Below are 21,370 nucleotides of genomic sequence, written 5' to 3' on the forward strand. Positions count from 1 at the left end.
GAATAGAATATGGCAGAAATGATGATGTCATATCTGATACTAGGTTATAAAAAGACTGTTGCTTCCACATGGCTATTCTCTCTCTGTCTTGGATTGCTCTGTTCTGGGAGAAGCCAGTTGCCATGTCATGAGACAGCCCTGTGAAGATGCCCACGTGAGTGAGTTTAGAAGCAGATCTTCTGGGACCTGTCAACAACCACATGAGTGAGCTTGGAAGAAAATCCTTTTTCAGTCGAGCCTTGAGAAGACTGCAGTCTCATGAGAGACCCTGACCCAGACCCAGCTAAGCTACTTGCAGATTCCTAGCTCACAGAAATTGTGACATAATAAGTGTCTGCTGTTTTAGCCACTAAGTTTGGGGGTTATTTGATACAAAGCAATGAGTAACTAATGCAGGTGCTAAGGATTTTTCACCTAGTTAATTAATATGGGAATCAGTAAGATATTAAGACCAATTCAAAGGAGAATTTGAAGAATAGATAAATAGAGGCAATTAGGAATGATGAAATAAATTTGCTAAGAGATGCAAATCTGATTAATATCTTATAGGACAATATAATGTAATGTTTTGGGTCCTCTTTTTACAGAGTAGAAATTAATTATATTTCTATCAGACAAAATTCACATGTATTTTTGTGGACAAAGATCTTTTGCATTACTATCAGTTTTCTACAATTTAACTTCCTGAAGAATTGTAAAACAGCCTAGTTAGAAGAAAGACAATCTGAAGTGCACATCCGTATAGAATCAGTTTATCCTCAGTTGGTCCGCTAGATAACCTCTAGCATTCCACAGAAACGACACCAGTAATCTCTTCTGCCTATTTTAAAATCTTGGACAATTTTTCTAGACACTTGTTTATACAAAGGCTTTACAATGACTGTGTTTAATGGCTGTATAGTATTCTTGCAATTTGAAGCACCCTAATTTTTAATATTTTTCTATCATTGAAATTTCAGTTGTTCCCAGTTTTTTCTTAGTTACAATATTAGATAGTATTATAGTATTATTTTATGTAGATATTTTAGTGTTGTAAATAATGATTATATTAATTTTTCCTTAAGATAAATTTCTAGGGGTGGGATCCAAGTGTAAGAACAGAGGGCAGTGTGCTCCATAGACTAGTTACCACTCTGCCTCTCTGGTCTGATTCCCTGTTTCCTTACAAGCACTAGGCCATCCAGCAGATGGTTCCACTCACCTTTCTGCGACTAATAGTACTGTGGCCTCTGCCGGGAATATTCTCCCCCCTCTTAGCTAGGCCAGGGATTCTCAGATGGCTTTCAGGGAATTCACAAGCCTCTTGAAATCAAATGCAAAATTTTGTGTGTGTATGTATATGTGTGCTTTTTCTGGGGAAGAAAGTCCAGAGATTTATCACCTTCTCAAAGGCGGTCTGTGGGATGCTGAAGCTCCAGGTCCAAAAGGGTTTTTCTTACTCCTTCAAGCCTTACTGATCTCTTCCTCTCTAAGAAATATAATATTCCTGATCAATACTCCTTAATTGTTAACTAATGACTTCAAGGAAATTATTGTGTTTCTCCAACTTTTAGGACAGATACTTTTAAACAGTAGGCATAAGGAGTAAAAGGGAAAAAATGAACAAATCAGAGATAAAGTAGAGCAGACATTTAGGATGATGCCTAGTATGTTTGGAACACAAAAAATGGCAGCTATTATTGGCTATTACTCAAATGCTTATCAGATGAGAGGCAATGTAGCATGGGCTCTGGAGGTCAACTAAGGTTTGAATCTGATTTTGGTACTTATTAGCTGCGTGACCTCGGGTGAGTTGCTTAAATTCTGTGTCTCTTTTTCCTCATCTCTAAAATGCAGATAATAACAATTACCTAATTCATGCAAGTGTTGTGATAATTAAATGAAATAATGTATGTAAAGTGTTCTGAATGGCATATAGCACACAGTAAATGCTTGAAAAGTGGTCGCTATTATTCCAGACTAAAGCACTTTCACATATATTTTCTAATATTCACAAAGACCTATGAGGATTTTTTTTTCATTCTTTTAATTGAAAATTTTCAAACATATACAAAAGTAGGGAGAATAGTATAATGAATCCCTAGGTACCCATCACCCTGTGTCAACAATTAACATATTAGCTAGTTTTGTTTCAACTATACACCCACCCAACTTTCCCCCTACATTTGGATTATTTTGAAGCAAATCCCATCCATCACATCATTTCATTTAGTATGTACCTCTAAAAGATAAGAACTCTTTTAAGAGTTTATTAACCTCTTTCGGGAATTCCCTGGTGGTCCAATGGTTAGGACTCCCCACTTTCCCTTCTGAGGGTCCAGGTTCAAACCCCGGTTGGGGAACTAAAATCCCGCAGTGGTGTGGTGCGGCCAAAAAAAAGAAAAAAAAAGTTATTAACCTCTTTCAATAGGTTGATTAACTGAGGCTGAGCAAAGTGAAGTAACATTCCCAAAGGGACCGAGCTGGTAAGTGTATTAACCAAAATTCAAATATAAGCCTGACTTCCTTTACGTTGCCATTTACTGACTGATATAAATATTCACAATCTGAAGGTTAGGCATTAAAACTCTAAACTTCAGTGGCTTCCCTGGTGGTGCAGTGGTTGAGAGTCTGCCTGCCACTGCAGGGGACACGGGTTCGAGCCCTGGTCTGGGAGGATCCCACATGCCTCGGAGAGATAGGCCCGTAAGCCACAATTGCTGAGCCTGCACGTCTGGAGCCTGTGCTCCGCAACAGGAGAGGCCGCGATAGTGAGAGGCCCGCGCACCGCGATGAAGAGTGGCCCCCACTTGCCGCAACTAGAGAAAGCCCTCGCACAGAAACGAAGACCCAACACAGCCATAAATAAATAAATAAATAAATAAATAAATAAATAAAATTAAAAAAACCCCAAAACTCTAAACTTCAATAGTAAATCTTAGCATTTTAAAATTTAAAAAGAGAATAGACTTGTGGTTGCCAAGGGGGAGTGGAGGAGGGAGAAGGATGGACTGGGAGTTTGGGGTTCGTAGATGCAAACTATTACATTTAGAATGGATAAACAACAAGGTCCTACTCTCTGGCACACAGAACTGTATTCAATCTCCTGGGACAAACCATGATGGAAAAGAATATAAAAAAAGAATGTATATATGTGTGTAACTGAGTCACTTTGCTGTACAGCAGAAATTAGCACAACATTGTAAATCAACTATACTTCAATAAAAAATAGAGAATAAAAATAAAATAAAATGCCTTGGGAAAAAAATAAAATAAAATTTAAGAAGAAATCATATAGCACAGGGAACTCTACTTAATACTTTGTAATGGCCTACATGGGAAAAGAATCTAAAAAAGAGTAGATATATGTACATGTATACTAATTCACTTTGCTGTATACCTGAAACCAACACAACATTGTAAATCAACTATACTCCAATAAAAATTTAAAAAAAATAAAAAGAAATCAGAATAGAATAAAAGCATTGGTGTTCAACATTGAGTAGTGATAGACCACAGATTAAGCTCTTACGGATTTATTTTTCCTCTGGTTGAAAGACTTTATCTTGATCTTTGAAGCCATCAAGCACGAAGTGTGAAAGCAGGCATCAATTGTTCAGATTTTGTACATAGTGAATAACTGAGCAAATTTTTTCTCCAGCTTTCAGCACTAAAACAAATGCCTGCTGGAAACTACAAGCACCTGCTTGTAGTTTGTCACACTTTCAAAAGAAAATATTCCTAGCAATGTGATTATTTAAAAGGAAGAGTATACAGGCAGAAACTGCATGCAGGGAATTAAAATTATAGTGCCCAGCACCATGACCGCTTTCAACAAATGTTAATTGATGATGAAAATGATAGTAATCATAATAATGAGGTTGACACATGACATATGAACCACACGAACGAGCAGGTAGACAAGTCGTATGTCTGTAAATAACAGCTTGCAAAGCATCTTTGGAGCTTGTCTGAGGAAAAGGCCAAAGAGGTGGTTGTGTATGGTCCAGGTGCTAAAACCACTGGCTTTGGGGCCAGCAAGAATTCTGATCCCCTACTATTAGATGTATGACCTTGAACATGTTACTTAACATCTCTGAGCCTCAGTTTCTGCATTTGTAAAATGGGGATACTAGTACCTATTGCATAGTTGTTATGAGGATTAGATGAGGTTGTGTGACTGACTCATGATTATCAAAATTGTTTGGGAGTTACTAGGAGATGTCCCCCAAGCTTGAGAAAATGAGGCAAGTAAAATTGCTTTTCAGAAGTGGAAGGAGACTGAAGTGTGCTTAGGCTGGCAATAATGTATTTGGAGAAACACTGAATTATTTAGAAGGGGAGAATAAATATCCCAGGTTCTCCTGGTAACCTGATGAGGATCTAGCCTCCTGGGTTAAGTTTGCCGATAGGGAAGGAAATGAGCAGGCATTCAGCCTTCAAGTATGTAAACCCTGTGGCAGTGACTCTCTGTGGATGACTAGGTTAGCATTTGGCTCCTGTGAATTTTGGGGTGCCCAAGTCTGTCTCTCAGGCCCTGGACACTCTGAGGCCTTTCACAGGAAAGGACAGATCAAGCCAGACTCACCTTAGACAGTGTGCACACAAATCACCTACAGGTCTTACTAAAATGCATATTCAGATTTGGTAGATCTGGGGTGGGGCCTGAGATGCTCCCAGGTGATGCTGAGTCTGCTGGTCCCTAGGTCACACTTTGAATAACAGAGCTGCAGACAATGCATGCACCCCCACTTTCAGTTACCCCTCTACTTTCCACAAGGATTCATCAATAGTATTTATCGTCCTCTCTTTCTTCTGGGGGTCATAAGTGTCCAACTAAGAACCTAATGCTTGCTGCCCAAGCACTCTACATCCAGGGACTAGAGCAAGTCTTTGACTTGCTTCGTTTGTTTTGTTCGTCCATACTTAGAGGTCAGCATGGGGCAATAATGGGTGTCTAAATCTTCCTCTCTCTAATCCAGGGCAGGTCCAGCAAGGGCACTGGCTAAGGCTGCTTAGCTGTATCCTGCCTGAGGTGGACTGAAGCTGAGAAGAGAGAAAAGACTGATTGAACACGGGTCCTACAGGAAGCCCAAAGGCAAACCAGGGGAAGCTGAAGCAAAATTAGCTGGGTGAATGGGAAGAGCACCCGAGAGTGGGATGAAGAGATGGTGGTAGATGATTGTTTTGGGGCTAGGAGATCTCAGCTTATCTGGCAAACCCTGAACTTGCGGCTTGCATGATGGAATCCCTGTAACAGGCAAAGCTAAATTTGAATCAAGCCATATCCAGACTTGAGTTGTTAAAATAAGAAACAGGCATTGTAGGCTTTTGAGAGTATCTTATTTTTGAAAATTTTGATTTGCTCATCTGAAAACTGAGAGAAATAAATTAAAATAAATGGGTTATAGATAAACCATAATGGAAGAGAATATAAAAAAAGAATGTGTATATGTGCATAACTGAGTCACTGCTGTACAGCAGAAATTAGAGCAACATTGCAAATCAGCTATACTTCAATAAAAAAATAAAAAAAATATAAATGGGTTATATAAAACTTAAGTATAGACAAGATTAAAACTCATCTATAATCTTTATTTTTTATCTTTATTTTTAAAATTATTTATTTATTTATTTATATATTTATTGGCTGCGTTGGGTCTTTGTTGCTGCACACAGGCTTTCTCTAGTTGCGGCGAGCTGGGGCTACTCTTCGTTGAGGTGCGCGGGCTTCTCATTGCGGTGGCTTCTCTTGTTGCGGAGCATGGGATCTAAGCGCACAGGCTTCAGTAGTTGTGGCACGCGGGCTCAGTACTTGTGGCTCATGGGCTCTAGAGCACAGGCTCAGTAGTTGTCGTGCACGAGCTTTGTTGCTCTGCGGCATGTGGGATCTTCCTGGACCAGGGCTCGAAATGCACCAGGAAAAAAACCCACAGAAGACGTTGGTCTAACATAATTTCCTCTAAGGAAGTGGTTATTTTTCTGGGTGGCTTAATATAAGACATAACTGACTGATTACAGTCAGACGTGTGGATGTAAATTATGCTAGAGAACCACATGAAAGCAGGTCAAGTTCTCATATACAGCCAAAATGGCTAGTTTCAAGATTACACAGTACTGATCCTCTTGGTCTGTGAGTGACCTGAAGGCAGAGGCCATGTCTGGTCCATCTGTGTGGTTAGCAAGGCAGGCATTCTGCATCTAGGAGATTCTCCCACTAGTTCGGGGCCGTGGGGGCAGGACTGGGGCAAAGGAGCAGATCTGCAGCATTAGGGAGAGGAACTGAAAGGAAGGGTTCTTTCAGCAGGACAAAGCATGCTACGGAAGGAGATCTTGCAATAGAACCGAACAAGAGTCTGTCCTCTGCACAAATATGCGAGTAGGGATGTCAAGTGTCTTCGAAAAAAGTTCCTCACAAACAGGGAATATAGAAGGGATGATGGTGAAAAAAAAAATAAACCACATCTGTTTTTTTGTACATATACCTTGTCCCTCCCCACTCCTTTTCCTCTGAGAAAGTTTTAACGTTATCACGTACATAGCATTAGAGTACCTGAACATATTACTTGAAAATAGATAAACGAGACAGCAAATTATTCACATATCTTTATGTAATATTTATATAACACTGAATATGTGCTAGGCACTGTTATAAGTACTTTCCAAATAAATATTAGGTCATTTAATCCTTGTAACAACTCTATGAAATAACACTATTGAAATCCTCATTTTACAAATGAGGAAACTGGAGCACAAAGAAGATGAGTAACTTGCCCGAGGTCACACAGCTAGTAAGTGGTAGAGCCCAGGTAGTCTTCTCCCAAGTCCATGCTTTGCTTTATCTTTAAGAAAGGACTACAAACAAGTGGTGAGAGTGTGAAACCGTGCAACTCTGATTGGGACTTGAACCCACATGTGTTGAAACAGGAGGGAAGGGGGCAGGGCACAATCTTTAAAAGAATGACATAGCCCAAACACGGCATAAACTGATTAGAAGCAAACAGGTCCAAGATGGTGGAGTCGCCTTCCACTAGACCTTGAGCCTCAATATGTGCTCATTGTAACACATCAGCAAGCTAAATGACACACCCACAGGTGCCATGACAGTTCCAAGGCCGACCACAGAGGTCAAAAAGTGGGCAGTGGCACAATTCCTAGAAATCCCCACCCCTTCCCCAAAATAGCTGGAATACTTCTCCCACTCATTAGCCTATGAAATTACCCACCCCTATAAAAACTGACAACCTCATACCCTGGTGTTGCTCTCGCCTTCTGAGATGGCCCACACTCTGTCTGTGGAGTGTGTTTCTTTCTAAATAAATCCACTTCTTACGTATCATTTGGTCACTCACTGAATTCTTTCTGTGATGAGACATCAAGAACCTGAGCTTCATTAAGTCCTGAAACCAGGTGTGTGATCTCAGTTGGAAGACTGTGGGTTTTGGCTGGGTTGGAGTCCCAGCCGCGTGGGTTCAAGTTCCAATCAGGGTTTAGGCTGGGTTCGAGTCCTGGCACGTGGGTTCAAGTCCCAATCTGAGGTGCACGGTTTCAAAAGGGCCAGGTATATTACATTGCTGGAGAAGGAACCTCATGGGCGTCTTAAACCCAGCCACTTATTTTTTGGCTCCTATAGGTGAATGCTAAGTGGCAATAGAACTTTGCTGACACTGTGTGAAACTGAGCAGGATCCTGTGGGGCCCTCCTCAGTAGAAATCCTTTCGGATGCAAATCCTTTCTGTGTCCCCCATTTCTTGTTTGTAGGAAAGAAGCTTCAGCCTCCTAGACCTTCCCTGAGTACCAATGGGCAGATTCAAACAGTTGCTTATCAGGGAAGAGAGGGAACGCAGAAACAAAGGAGGAGCAGTCAGGAAACCATAGTGCAATAATAAAGCAGGGTCCTGGTTCTTCCTCAAGGAATATACATAACAATATCTTTGAGTTCTTCTGTAGGAACTAAGGCCCCCACCCAGGTGGAGGATGGTAACTTCAGGCTGGGTATGATTCCTGGAGCAACACCCTGTTACCCCACCACCAACCAGTCAGAAGAAAATCTGCACACAGTGGAAGATAAAAGACTCTGAGCCCCTCCCCGAATGATTAACTGCGATTAACTTCCCTTTTCTCCCTCTAAAAAGCTTTCATGGTCAAGCAGAATCTTGGGAGTTGGTTCTTGGATACAAGTCCTATTTCTCCCCATGTTGCTGGCCTCCTGAATAAAGCAATCTTTCCTTTCCAGTCAACACTTGCCTCTCAAGTATTGGCTTTTGAGTGGCAAACAGCCAAATCTGAGTTAGGTAATATATGTTTCTCTAGTTTCTTGTTGTCACTATTAATTCTGTGCTTCTTTTTGTTTGTTTCTGGATTGCTTATGGCTGATAAGTTATTCCCCAAATTTTGTTAGTCATATTTGTTTCTCTATTTGTCCACCTTAAGACCATGCAAACCAGGAAGGAGAACAGACTTCTACCTGGATGGGAAACAGCTCTTTGATATCCAAACTAGTAAGTTTTTGTGTTTCTGTTTTTACTCTTGACTTGCAGCTGAAATTGTAGATTTAAAGCTATAAATCTATATCTCTGTGTAATTTAGAAAGGCCTTTACCTCTCCGTGTATGAGTGTGAAATTGTAACTGAGCAAAGTGCTCGTGTGCCAGCAGTACAGAAAGCCAAACTCTGGCAGTGGGAATTTGCAGCAAAGTAAGGATTTATTGCAGGGCACCAAGCAAGGGAGTGGGAGACAAGTCTCCACTCCAACTTGGTCTTTGAGTTAGGAGTTTTTTCAAGGGGGAGAACAAAGAGGCTGGGGTTAATCATCTTCTTGTGACATTTCTTAATTGTAGTTTTGGGAATCAGGATGTCTCTGGTTTGTGATTCTCTGGCCAAGTGGTCCATGGCTCAGAGGCCTATTAGCTCATCTTGCCCTGGAGAAACAACCTGAGTTTGTTTAAGTTAATAATGATATCTACAACAGCAATTTTAGTACATTAATGATGTTATCAACAACATCAGTTTTAGTCATCTGACTCTGGTTGATTAGTGTTTAGTTAGCACAGGATTGAGGTCAGAGAAGAAAAAAAGGAAATAAAGTTTGGGTTAGAAAGAAAATCAAAAATTGGGTAAGGGAACTCGGCTTTAGGGGGACTCAGTTTCAGAATGTCTACCTATCTCCAGATGATATTAATAAATTAGATTATAGGGACTTCCCTAGTGGTGCAGTGGTTAAGAATCCACCTGCCAATGTAGGGGACATGGGTTTGATCCCTGGTCCAGGAAGATCCCACATGCTGCGGAGCAACTAAGCCCTTGTGCCACAATTACTGAGCCTGTGCTCTAGAGCCCGTGTGCCACAACTGCTGAAGCCCGCATACCTAAAGCCCGTGCTCTGCAACAAGAGAAGCCACCACAATGAGAAGCCCACGCACTGCAATGAAGAGTAGCCCCTGCTCGCCACAACTAGAGAAAGCCCGCACGCAGCAACGAAGACCCAATGCAGCCATAAATAAATAAATAACAATTTTTAAAATAAATAAATAAATAAATTAGATTATAACGACTTCTAAATTAAAGGAGCTCTGCTCTGATTGGCTTATAGAGATAACTAAGCACGCACATAAATCAAATGTTCCTAAAATTCTCTTAAACTAAGGAAACCAAGCATCTAATACTTTAAATGTGCTAAACTAAAAAAATTCTAACAGAATATATGGGGAGGCTCAAGGAAAATAGGGTTCTTCTAACAAGGTACAGATTCTTTGTGGCCTCCATTCCCTGTCTCTGGTGATAAGAATGTCCTTTTCTTCCAGGTGCAAAGAGGGCATCTTTCACATGGGAGTTTTACCTCTTGCTTTCAAGAAGAAAGGGGAGGTCAGAGTGCCCTTCTTGCATCTGCTATTTTCCAAGTGCCTTTAGCTCAAAATAATCAGTAGGCCAAATCAGCATATTTTGAGGTGGCATGTTCTGAACCCCTTCAAGACTCATTTAACAATTTTGGTTTTAAGAAATAGCTATCTCTTCTCTGATTTATCAGTGTTAAGTATAATACAAATCTACATTTTGTTCTATTTGTATTTGTTTTTCCTAAACGTCTGGAGGTTTACTGACCAAATAAGCTAACATTACTTCTACATAATGTTACTAGAGAAAAAAAGCAGCCCCTGACATCCAGGAGCTGGCCTGGTGCTATCTGCTGCTGGGCCTTGGTGTTGCTATGAGCTGGCTTGGCACTCACAGCTGGGTCTTAATGTTCTCCTGTTGGACATGAACTATTTCACAGAACGTCAACATCAGACAAGGCCACTCTGTCTGTGACCATGACAGATTAATACAAAAACAAGCCCACTCCAATAATCATGTCTGAACATAGACAAAACAAGAACATTGTCCAAGCCATAAAATACCAAATATCTCTCTAGACCAGCTAGTATATGACTGATACTGCTTTACCAATCATAGCTCTATGCTTGCATTAGTGTGCCCTCCCTATGAATAAGATGTATTGAGATAATCATAGATTGTCCCCGCTTTCACCCAGAGTAAACCCTCTCTTCCTGTACCTTCTCCAAAATCACCCAACCAAATCCCTAGTTGTATAGGTCCTTTCTAACATCCTTTTACTGAGCCGCCCCACAGTTTCCTATGGTGTATGTTCTCTCCTACTACAAAACCAAACTTGTTCAACTACAGGAGTGGTCCTGGTGGTCTTTGGCTGAAGGGCATTAACAATATTTAAGATTATGAAATGTAAATTTGTACTCAACTAAACTGAATCATTATACTGACAACATTTTTATTTCAATAATAATTATATTTTGTAGTATGTATGTTTTGTAGTAACCTGAAGTTAATTTTCAAGTTCTTTAACTTAAAACATTAGACTGGGAATTCCCTGACAGTCCAGTGGTTAGGACTCTGTGCTTCCACTGCAGGGCGGCATGAGTTCAATCCCTGGTCAGGGAACTAAGAGCCCGCAAGTTGAGTGGCTTGGCCAAAAACAAAAACAAAAACAAAAAACAAAAAAAAACCCAACATTGGACTGATATTAGGTTAATTACTAGATAATCATTGAATACCTAGATAACTTCTAAGTAATGTAGAATACTGTATTGTTGATTATTACTAATCATAGTTTTGAGTATACATAGTTTTGCTTCTTACTTTTATGTGTTATAGAGAGGCTGTAACTTGGGTCATGGTAATAAACATGTTTTCTTTGCCACTTTCAGAAGCTGAAAGGGATGTATGTGGCTGTAGAAAGGTGTAGTATATGTGTTCATGAGCTTTGCTAGTCTGCTAAAATGCTCCTGTACAACAAGCAATTCTCATTTATCCATCTGCCAGTTTTCTCTGTACAATAGAAGTTAGTTGCTTTGGTTAAAGGTAGTCCAACATAAATGGCTGAGACTATTCCAGGAGCAATAGTAATAGAGAAATAAAACTATGTATGTCTTTTTTTTTTCCAAGGGAAAAAAAAAAAACCCTTTTGTCCTAAAGCAGAAATCCTCTGGTTTTCTCATCTCCAGATTTCTTAACACTTATATTGGAAATGGAACCAAAGAAAATTTAAAGACCTTTTTATTAATTTATTTAAAGTTAGCAGTGATGACTCCATTGATGTTAACATAAATAACATCTTAGTATTGTTATGAAATAGCTGTGACCTCATGGATCCAAGAGAGAACCTAAACACCAGCAGAGTGTCAGTTTGTTCCAGAATATTAAAGAGCATAATGCTGGGCAAAACTTAAAAGTTAATTGTATTTGCCTGTGCATTTGGCTGTTATAACAAAATACCACAGACGGGGTAGCTTACAAACAACAGAAATTTATTGCTCACAGCTCTAGAGGCTGGAAAGTCCAAGATCAAGGCGCCAGCACGGTCACTTTCTGGTGATGGCCCTCTTTCTGGTTCATTAGCAGGCACCTTCTCCCTGTGTCCTCACATGGTGGAAGGGGCCAGGGATCTCTGTGGAGTCTCTTTTATAAGGCATTCATCCCATTCTAAGCACCTCCCAAAGTTCCCATCTCTTAATATATTATCATCTTTGGGGGTTAGGTTTTTAACATATGAATTTTTGGAGGGGGGAGTGATACAATCGTTTAGACCATAGCACCTTGATTTATACTACCTGAGTTTGAAAAGAAGCTATGAAATTGGTGAGTGCTTTAGTGAAGTTCACTCTGTCTTGAACAGCTTGCTTTTATGACATTATTCCTCCAAGAGAGCAGTCAGCCACTTTGTGGCAAGTTGAGTATATCAGGCCTCTTCTATCCACTTGAGCACCTCCTGGAATTCTTTTAATCCATTATAACTATGAATGGTTACATGTAGCAAACCTGGACCGAGAAGGGTATGATTATCAATGGGTTCAGACCCCTCAGAGATAAAAGTTTGAGTTGCACTATCAGGTAAGCCATGCAGATCTGCTGGGGTAGTAGCTGAGGGTGAGGGGAATTTAGAATGCATAGTGGAAACCATAAGCAAGACGAAAAGACAACCCTCAGAATGGGAGAAAATATTTGCAAACAAAACAACGGACAAAGGATTAATCTCCAAAATATACAAACAGCTCATGGAGCTCAATATCAAAAAAACAAACAATTCAATTAAAAAATAGGCAGAAGACCTAAATAGACATCTCACCAAAGAAGACATACAGATGGCCAAGAGGCACATGAAAAGATGCTCAACATCACTAATTATTAGAGAAATGCAAATCAAAACTACAATGAGGTATCACCTCACACCGGTCAGAATGGCCATTATCAAAAAATCTAGAAACAATAAATACTGGAAGGGGTGTGGTGAAAAGGGAACCCTCCTGCACTGGTGGTGGGAATGTAAACTGATACAGCCACTATAGAGAACAGTATGGAGGTTCCTTAAAAAACTAAAAATAGAACTACCATATGACCCAGCAATCCCACTACTGGGCATATACCCTGAGAAAACCATAATTCAAAAAGAGACATGTATCACAATGTCATTGCAGCTCTATTTACAATAGCCAGGACATGGAACCAACCTAAATGTCCATCGACAGATGAATGGATAAAGAAGATGTGGCATATATATACAATGGAATATTACTCAGCCATAAAAAGAAACAAAATTGAGTTATCTGTAGTGAGGTGGATGGACCTAGAGACGGTCATACAGAGTGAAGTAAGTCAGAAAGAGAAAAACAAATACCGTATGCTAACACATATATATGGGATCTAAAAAAAAAAAAAATGGTACTGATGAACCTAGTGGCAGGGCAGGAATAAAGACGTAGACGAAGAGAATGGACTTGAGGACATGGTTAGGAGAGGGGGAAGCTGGGGCAAAGTGAGACTAGCGTCGACATATATACACTACTGAATGTCAAATAGCTAGTGGGAAGCTGCAGCATAGCACAGGAAGATCAGTTTGGTGCTTTGCAATGACCTACAGAGGGGGGATAGGGAGGATGCGAGGGAGGCTCAAGAGGGAGGGGACATGGGGACATATGTATGCATATGGCTGATTCACTCTGGTGTACAACAGAAACTAACACAGTATTGTGAAGCAATTATACTCCAATAAAGATTAAAAAAAAAAAAAAAAAGAATGCATAGTGGAGGAAGGAGAGGATGAGTACTAAATGAAGCCTTAAGATCAAATGCAGCAATAGATGCTGTAGTTCTTCCAACACACCTCCCTCAGGAAGGAAGTTTCCCCTCAGAAAGAGAGGCCCATGGGCAGCATGGAGGAGGTGCTCCCCGAACCTGTACAGTACAGAGAAGTAGGTCTGCACGGCACAATAGGTGGACTATGGCCGCTATGAGAAAGTGCTTCTCATGTCTCTGACTACAGGGACCATAACTGACTGTAGGCCTCTGCTGCTGTGCTTGGAAATTCATCCTTATGTTTGTGCCAAGGCCATGCTTCCCTAGCCAGTGACTGAGCACAGCAAGGATACTAAGGCAGGCCCCTTCCTGAGAGACTTGTTGCTCTTCTTATGGAGACTTCAGCTGGAAGGCTACCTGATGGCCTGGAAAAGTTTTCTTAGACCTGAGTGGCTGTCTAAGCATTCCCCCCTTCCTCCCTTCCTCCCTTTCTCCCTCCCTCCCTCCCTCCCTTCCTTCCTTCCTCCTTCCCTCCCTCCCTCTCTCCTTTCCTTCTTTCCTTCCTTCTTCCCTTCTTTCCTCCCTTCCTTCCTTCCTTCTCTCCTTCACTCAGGGTCAGAGTTGTACTGCAGTCTGACAGATCTCCCAGCCTTCTCTGGCTCCCTACCCATTTTCTCTCTCAAAGACACTTCCCTTAATAAATTCCTTGCACATTTAATCCTGTCTTGATGTCTGCTTTTCAGAGGACCCAGGAAATGAACTAACTACCAATCAGCCATCCATTCATCTATTTGTATAGAACCATGAGTTTATACTGATTCCCTCAATTTCACTCTATTACCATAGGGTTCATTCTAGCCTTCTTCCTTTCCATATTTGAACTCGTTTCTGACAGTGAGAAATCTAGAAATTATTCACATATGTTTACTAAGTTTCTCTGTCTTAGAATGCACAAAAGGTAGTTTCAGAATTACTAACTTGCTCCATGGCAAAAAGCAAACTAACAAACTAGAGTTTAAAACTTGCTTACAGATATTTTGGATTTAACACCAAATGCAAAGGCAATAAGCACAAAAGTAAGTAAGTGGGACTACATCAAACTAAAAAGCTTCTGCACACAAAATGAAACCATCAACAAAATGAAAAGACAACCTATGGAGTAGGAGAAAATATTTGCAAATCATATATCTGATAAGGGGTTAATATTAAAAAATATAAGGAACTCATCAAACTCAATAGCAAAAGAACAAATAACCCAATTAAAAAATGGGCAAAGGGGCAAACTATTATATATAGAATGGATAAACAACAAGGTCCTACTGTACAGCATACGGAACTGTATTCAATATCCTGTGATAAACTATAACGGAAAAGAATACAGAAAAGAACGTATATATATGTATAACTGTCACTTTACTGTACAGCAGAAATTAATACAACATTGTAAATCAACCATACCTCAATAAAAAAATGGGCAAAGGTTCTGAATAGATATTTCTCCAAAGAAAACATACAAATGACCAACAGGTATGTGAAAAGGTGCTCAACGTTATTAATCATCAGAGAAATGCAAATCAAAACCACAATGAGGTATCATCTCATACCTGTTATTTAGTTCATGATTTCAGTTATGGGCTAATTCCATTGCCAAGGAAAGTGCCAGACTGATCCATAGCCTAAACTGGAAGCCATATCCAAGATTAGACCTGCTGACCAATCCTATTTCAGTATATGTACTGCCGAACAAAGCACTGACCAATCCTAGCATATCAGTTCAGAAACCAGTTTACAATCCAGCCAGAATCCCAGCCAGTACCATCTCAGTATAATGTTGTACCCAGAGTTGTGTTGACACAGGTAGACAAACATGTCCTCAGCTAAGAGATCAGCGCAACTCAAAACATAGTTAATGTGCCAGTCCACCTTGACATAGAAACCAAACAACTCCTGATTAACCCAGATTAGAGCCAAGGCCTGGTTTCTGATGGCCCAGAACCCAAAATATGCTAGCTCATTCCCAGACCCATTCACTCATTAATTTAGTCAACAAGCCTTTAGTGCAGGCCTACTAGGCTTCAGGGACTGTGGTAAGTGTTCACGCTTATCTGGGCATGGGAGGATTCCAGAGAGGCTTGCATCAATCACCCTAGTGGTGTAAATGTAGGGTCCAGCTCCTCTTCTTGTTGTGGTCAACACTTCCAGACTAGTGTCATCAGACAAATTCTCACAGATTTTTCTCATGACATCATATTCTGCTTAATCCCCTTATGGCAATTTTTTAAAAATGGTTTTTTATTTATTTGGTTGTACCGGGTCTTAGTGGTGGCAGGCAGTCTTCTTAGTTGTGGCAGGCGGGCTTCTTAGTTGCGGCTCGCTGGCTCCTTAGTTGTGGCTTGCTGGCTCCTTAGTTGTGGCTTGCTGGCTCCTTAGTTGTGGCATGAGAAATCTTAGTTGCGGCACGCATGTGGGATCTAGTTCCCTGACCAGGGATCGAACCCAGGCCCCCCGCATTGGGCGCACGGGGTCTTAACCACTGCGCCATCAGGGAAGTCCCCCCCATAACCTTTTTTTTTTTTTTTTTTTAAATGTTAGGTTGATTTATAAGAGCTGCTCTGGGCAGTTAACACAGTTTGTTTACAATGAGTAGTTATCTAACTCTGAACATACTGTATGTACATGGCAATTAGAAGTTGTCATGGTAAGAAAAAACCATAGCCCGCCTGCTGCAGCCAACACAAAAACAGCCAGAAACAGTAGGGGAAACGTAGGGACAAAGGTGGGGTTTGGTTTTATTATAAAAGAAAAAAAAAAAAACTCCTCAGGAATCTTAACAAAGGAAGGGAATATTTCACACTCAGAAAATAGACACCAGGACACAAAATAACAAGTGTTTTGACTCCAGACCTGTCCTCATCTCCTCCAACAGCAGACATGGGAAGGAGACAGCTGAAGCAAACAAGCAATTCTGTAAAACAAAGACTTAGAAACCCTACAAATATGATTAAAATCTAAACTTCTGTTTTGCTTTAAAAAAAAAATTTTTTTTTAATATATCAAAAGGCCTTCTTTAGTGACATGCTAGTCCCACCAGAAAATAACCCCCAAAGCCCCTTGTCAGTAACATGCTCAAGTTGACCAGCCAACTCATATTTCCAAACCCCTGTGTGTACAAGTACGTGTGTGTCTTATGAACCAAAGCCCCAGGGCTCAGGTGACTGCTGCTGCTTCCGAGGGCTGCCACAGCCAACCCCTGTCAGCCTCCCCAGAAGGGTGAGCAGGGCAGAGAAGCCCTGAAGCGGTAGTGAGGGGATAAGAGCCCAGCAGCCAACTTGTCAAGCACCCCACCACCCCCCCCCCACCCCCCGCAAAAGGAGACCCTTATTCCTAACCAGACTACCAACTCAAATTTGGCTCCCCGTGACCAGAATGGTTTGTACTCCCTAAGGAGAAAACACACATTTATCTGCACACCCGCATATATAATTTTTTTGTTTTTACATTTAAACATAAAAATACTACTCTGCTTTGTGTTATAAATGGAGGAGCAAACAACACGGAACTCTTTCTTTTAAGGTAGGGCTATCCATCCATTTATGCTGAGCTTGTCAGGGCATTTAGCCCCAGGCAAGGGAAGCACCACACCAGGAGATCTAGGGCGTTTTCCTACCTGATTTCCCACCCTTCCTTCTCCCCTAATTCTCACTTTTAATAGAAAGTTGGTTATAACCTTTATAAGTAATGGAATTTCTCACCAAGAAAGGGAAATCCTAACCTTACCACAGAATCAAGTCCCCTGCCCCCAACTCAGCTACCACGCAGAGAAAGTCCTCCCCCTCCCTTCACAAATACTATGCTCTCTGTCCGGATAGCTATGCCTATTGGACAAACACACCTGATTAAATGGAAGCAGTGGTTATGTTTCCCCAACCCCGCCCCGACTAACGCACTAGAAAGCTTCAGTGATAGGAAAAAAAAATGGAGGGGGGGTAGGTGGGTGTGAAGAGATTAAGAACTTGACCCCTCTATCCTGGCCAAAGAAAGCAAGAGTGAGAAATAAAAAAAGACCTTGATATCCCGCCCTTTGAGTTAACAGCTATTATGACAGGTGAGAGGGGCGAGAATGGGAGCAGGATGTAGGATTAGGAGGGGTTTTGACGGCTGCAAGTCTAGTCCACTTAGTTTTTGTACTGGAAGGGCTCGTCGCCAGTTTCATTGAGAAGACACGTGCGGATGAGGGCTTCTGTCACCGCAAAGGGGTCACAGTTGGCAGAGGGGCGACGGTCTTCAAAGTAACCCTTCTTCTCCTGGCCGACAGTCCGGGGAATGCAGATGCTAGCGCCACGGTTGGCCACACCAGCAGAGAAGTCGTTGATGTTGGAGGTTTCGTGGAATCCAGTTAGGTGCCGGGCGTTGTCCAGGCCCCCCTTGGGATCGTAGGCTCGGATGTGGTACTGGTGTCGCTTGCTTAGTTTCTCGATGGCCTCCTCGATGTACTTCAGACCATTCTCCTCTCGCATGGCCTTGGTACTGAAGTTGGTGTGCCAGCCGGCACCATTCCAGTTCCCAGGAATGGGCTTAGGATCAAAGGTGGCAATCACTCCGAAGTCTTCACACACACGATGCAAGATGAAGCGGGCCACCCAGAGAAGATCTCCCATGTCGAGTCCTTCACAGGGCCCTATCTGGAATTCCCACTGGGCAGGCATGACCTCGGCATTCGTGCCCCCGATCTTGATGCCGGCATACAAGCAGGCCCAGTGGTGAGCCTCCACGATATCCCTGCCATAGGCTTTGTCTGCTCCCACACCACAGTAGTAGGGACCTTGGGGCCCAGGGAAGCCGTTGGAAGGCCAACCAAAGGGATGCCCATCTGTGCCCATGAGAGTATATTCCTGCTCCATTCCAAACCAGGGGCGCTGGTTGCTCACCATGTCCATTATCCGTTTACAGGTGTGCCTTAAATTGGTCTCTGCAGGCTTTCGGTTGTACCTGAAGACTTCACAGAACACCAGCTTGTTGGGGTCCTTGCGGAAAGGGTCCCGAAACATGGCAGCAGGGACGAGATACATGTCACTGTTGGAGCCTTCGGATTGAAAAGTACTAGAGCCATCAAAATTCCACTCCGGCAACTCTTCTATACACTTGGGCTCACAGTCCAGGGTCCGGGTCTTGCAGCGCAGTCCTTCTCCAGTACCGTCAATCCAGATATACATAGCTTGGACTTTCTCACCCTGAGGCAGGGACATGTACACCTGCTTGATGCCTTTGTTCAAGAGGGAGCTCGCTGAGGTGGCCATGGTGGAAGGTGTTCTGGGCGGCGAGCAGGCGGCAGGGTGGGCAGGCCGCGAGAGCGAGGTGCGGAGAGGAGAGGCGAGGAGGCCGGATAGCTGCTTATACAGCCGGCTCTTCTCCCATTCTCGGCTCTCCCCCATAACCTTTTGACCTAGTAGATTTCTATACTTGCTTATGACCATTCACTCCACACATTTATTAAATGTCTTTAGATTGCTAGGCCCTGGAGACACGAAAATACTGCCTTTAAGTAACTCACAGTCTTTAATTCTACCCAAGGAGATTAATAAATTAAAAAAAAAAAATTGGGCTTCCCTGGTGGTGCAGTGGTTGAGAATCTGCCTGCCAGTGCAGGGGACACGGGTTCAAGCCCTGGTCTGGGAAGATCCCACATGCCGCGGAGCAACTGGGCCCGTGAGCCACGATTACTGAGCCTGCGCGTCTGGAGCCTGTGCTCCGCAGCAAGAGAGGCCGCGACAGTGAGAGGCCCGCGCACCGCGATGAAGAGTGGCCCCCGCTCGCCGCAACTAGAGAAAGCCCTCGCACAGAAACGAAGACCCAACACAGCTAAAAATAAAAAAATAAAAAAAAAAAACTACCCAAACTTGAGAAATGTTTAAAAAAAAACAACAACAAACTACTGCAGTTCTAAAATAAAGGTATAAGTTCCTTAATAATGGTATCTTCAAAATTCTATGAGAGCCTAATAGACGAGTTGTTTCTTTTCTTTTTTTTCTTTTTTGTTTCTTAGGCCATGCCACGCGGCATGTGGGATCTTAATTCCCCAAACAGGGATTGAACCCGCTCCCCCCCTTCATTGGAAGCATGGAGTCTTAACTGCTGCACCACCAGGGAAGTCCCAGAGTTTTTTAACGCTAGGAAGGTGTAGTTAGAGAAAGTGATTTCTCTACTGTTCTTTGAAAAATGACTAGGAGTTTAGTGAGAGAGAAAAACGTTACAAGAAAAGAAGCAGTCTGTGCCAAGGCATGCAGGCAGTAAGGAGAATAGGATGCCCCAAGGACAAATAGTTGGTGATGTTATGCAATGTCTTATTCTTTGGAGACACAATGGTTTATACCACTTAGGGATAATGAGATTTGTTCTAAACTTGACCCATGGATGTTTGACACAAAGGACACTCGACAATATACAAACATATAATAAAAATTATGCCAACATTAGTGAATTTGGGAGGAAAGTATCTTATGAATTAAATTCCATCGATCCAGTTTAATTCCTTGATTAATACATAGACTGCATAATGGAGGCAAAATCCTCTGAGGTCAGAGTGGCAGGATCAGAAAGAATATTATCGGGATTAAAATGGCAGGATATAAACATCCTGCTGCTTCTACTCTTGTCACAATGAATTTTCCAAGGTCTCTATACCTCATGTCATAGATTACCTTCCCCTCCTACAACATTGACTCACCTCTTTGTTATATGGAATTCCCCAAACTAGTGTCACAAACTTAAATGCCTACAAGTGCTAGGTGGATAATATGAGTAAAGCTGGCTAAGTGGGATTGTAAACAAATAAGTATCTGCCTTGTACAAAGAGGGAAGCTGTTACTTTGCTCCAGCCAGTTGTTGCCATGTAGGAATACAGGCTAAGGACTGTCAGAACTCCAATATTTTCAAAAGAGAAGCCAGAAATCCTGATTTTTATTATGGGAACTTGTGATTTGGTAACTAGTTGGAAAAAAACCCAACCCTATAAGCAGGTCAAACAACATGTCTATGGGTCTGATTCTACCCCTGGGCACCAGTTGGTTAACTTTTCTAGTTTTCTATGATATCATACTTAAAGGAATGAAGGACTGTTCCATCTCCTGACATTACTGGCTTCCCAAATAAGGACTCAACCTCTTCCTCTTGTGAAGAACTATTTTGTACCACCCTCTAGTAATTGCAGAGTTTGCCCATTCCTTTAAGCATCAAGTTTTATGTTTAAAACCTCTCTTGTGATAACATGAACTATACCAGCAATCTTCCCCTCCACTCTTGAATTTCCCTGGCCACACTCTTTATGACCTCATGAATTGCCCTACCACCTTGGAATGACAACTCATGTCTCCATACCACTGCAATCATTTGCCTATTTCTTTGTATCATGCCCCATGATATCATGTATTAACCTCATTCAGGACTGCAACATAGGATGGGAAGTGGGAGGATAAAATCTGTATGGCATCACAAAAGCATGAGGTTGCTTGGGAAACTTCATGATGTCATAAGAAAATGTCTACATTAAAAGGGTCATAAAAGTTAGAGAAGGATGTGTAAATACTGTGATTTAGATCTCTTTAGAGTGAGGAAAAAGTATAAACTCAGTTTTCCAAGTATTTCAGGCAAACATCTATCATAGTGAAGTTTTATAGGAGATCTCTAAAGAGATTCTGCTTTCTGGATATACTGTCTATTCCTTAGGGGGAGTGAGAGGTTATCTTTTTTTTAACTTCATAAAATGAAAATCTAGTGATTGGGAATAAGATTTATATAACTACAGTCAT

At 41.7% G+C, this 21,370-nt stretch overlaps 1 long non-coding RNA gene and 1 pseudogene across 1 annotated transcript in view; both read right to left on the reverse strand.

Annotated features, from left to right (window-relative positions):
• The window catches only part of LOC137772514 (uncharacterized), a 47,900-nt gene that overhangs the window by 11,735 nt on the left and 14,795 nt on the right, over positions 1–21,370 (reverse strand). The gene's annotated exons all lie outside the window — the stretch shown is intronic.
• Positions 17,714–19,012, reverse strand: LOC137771574 (glutamine synthetase pseudogene; annotated as a pseudogene).

The sequence above is a fragment of the Eschrichtius robustus genome, chromosome 11 (genome assembly GCF_028021215.1).
Source record: "Eschrichtius robustus isolate mEscRob2 chromosome 11, mEscRob2.pri, whole genome shotgun sequence".
In the NCBI taxonomy this organism is placed as follows: domain Eukaryota; kingdom Metazoa; phylum Chordata; class Mammalia; order Artiodactyla; family Eschrichtiidae; genus Eschrichtius; species Eschrichtius robustus.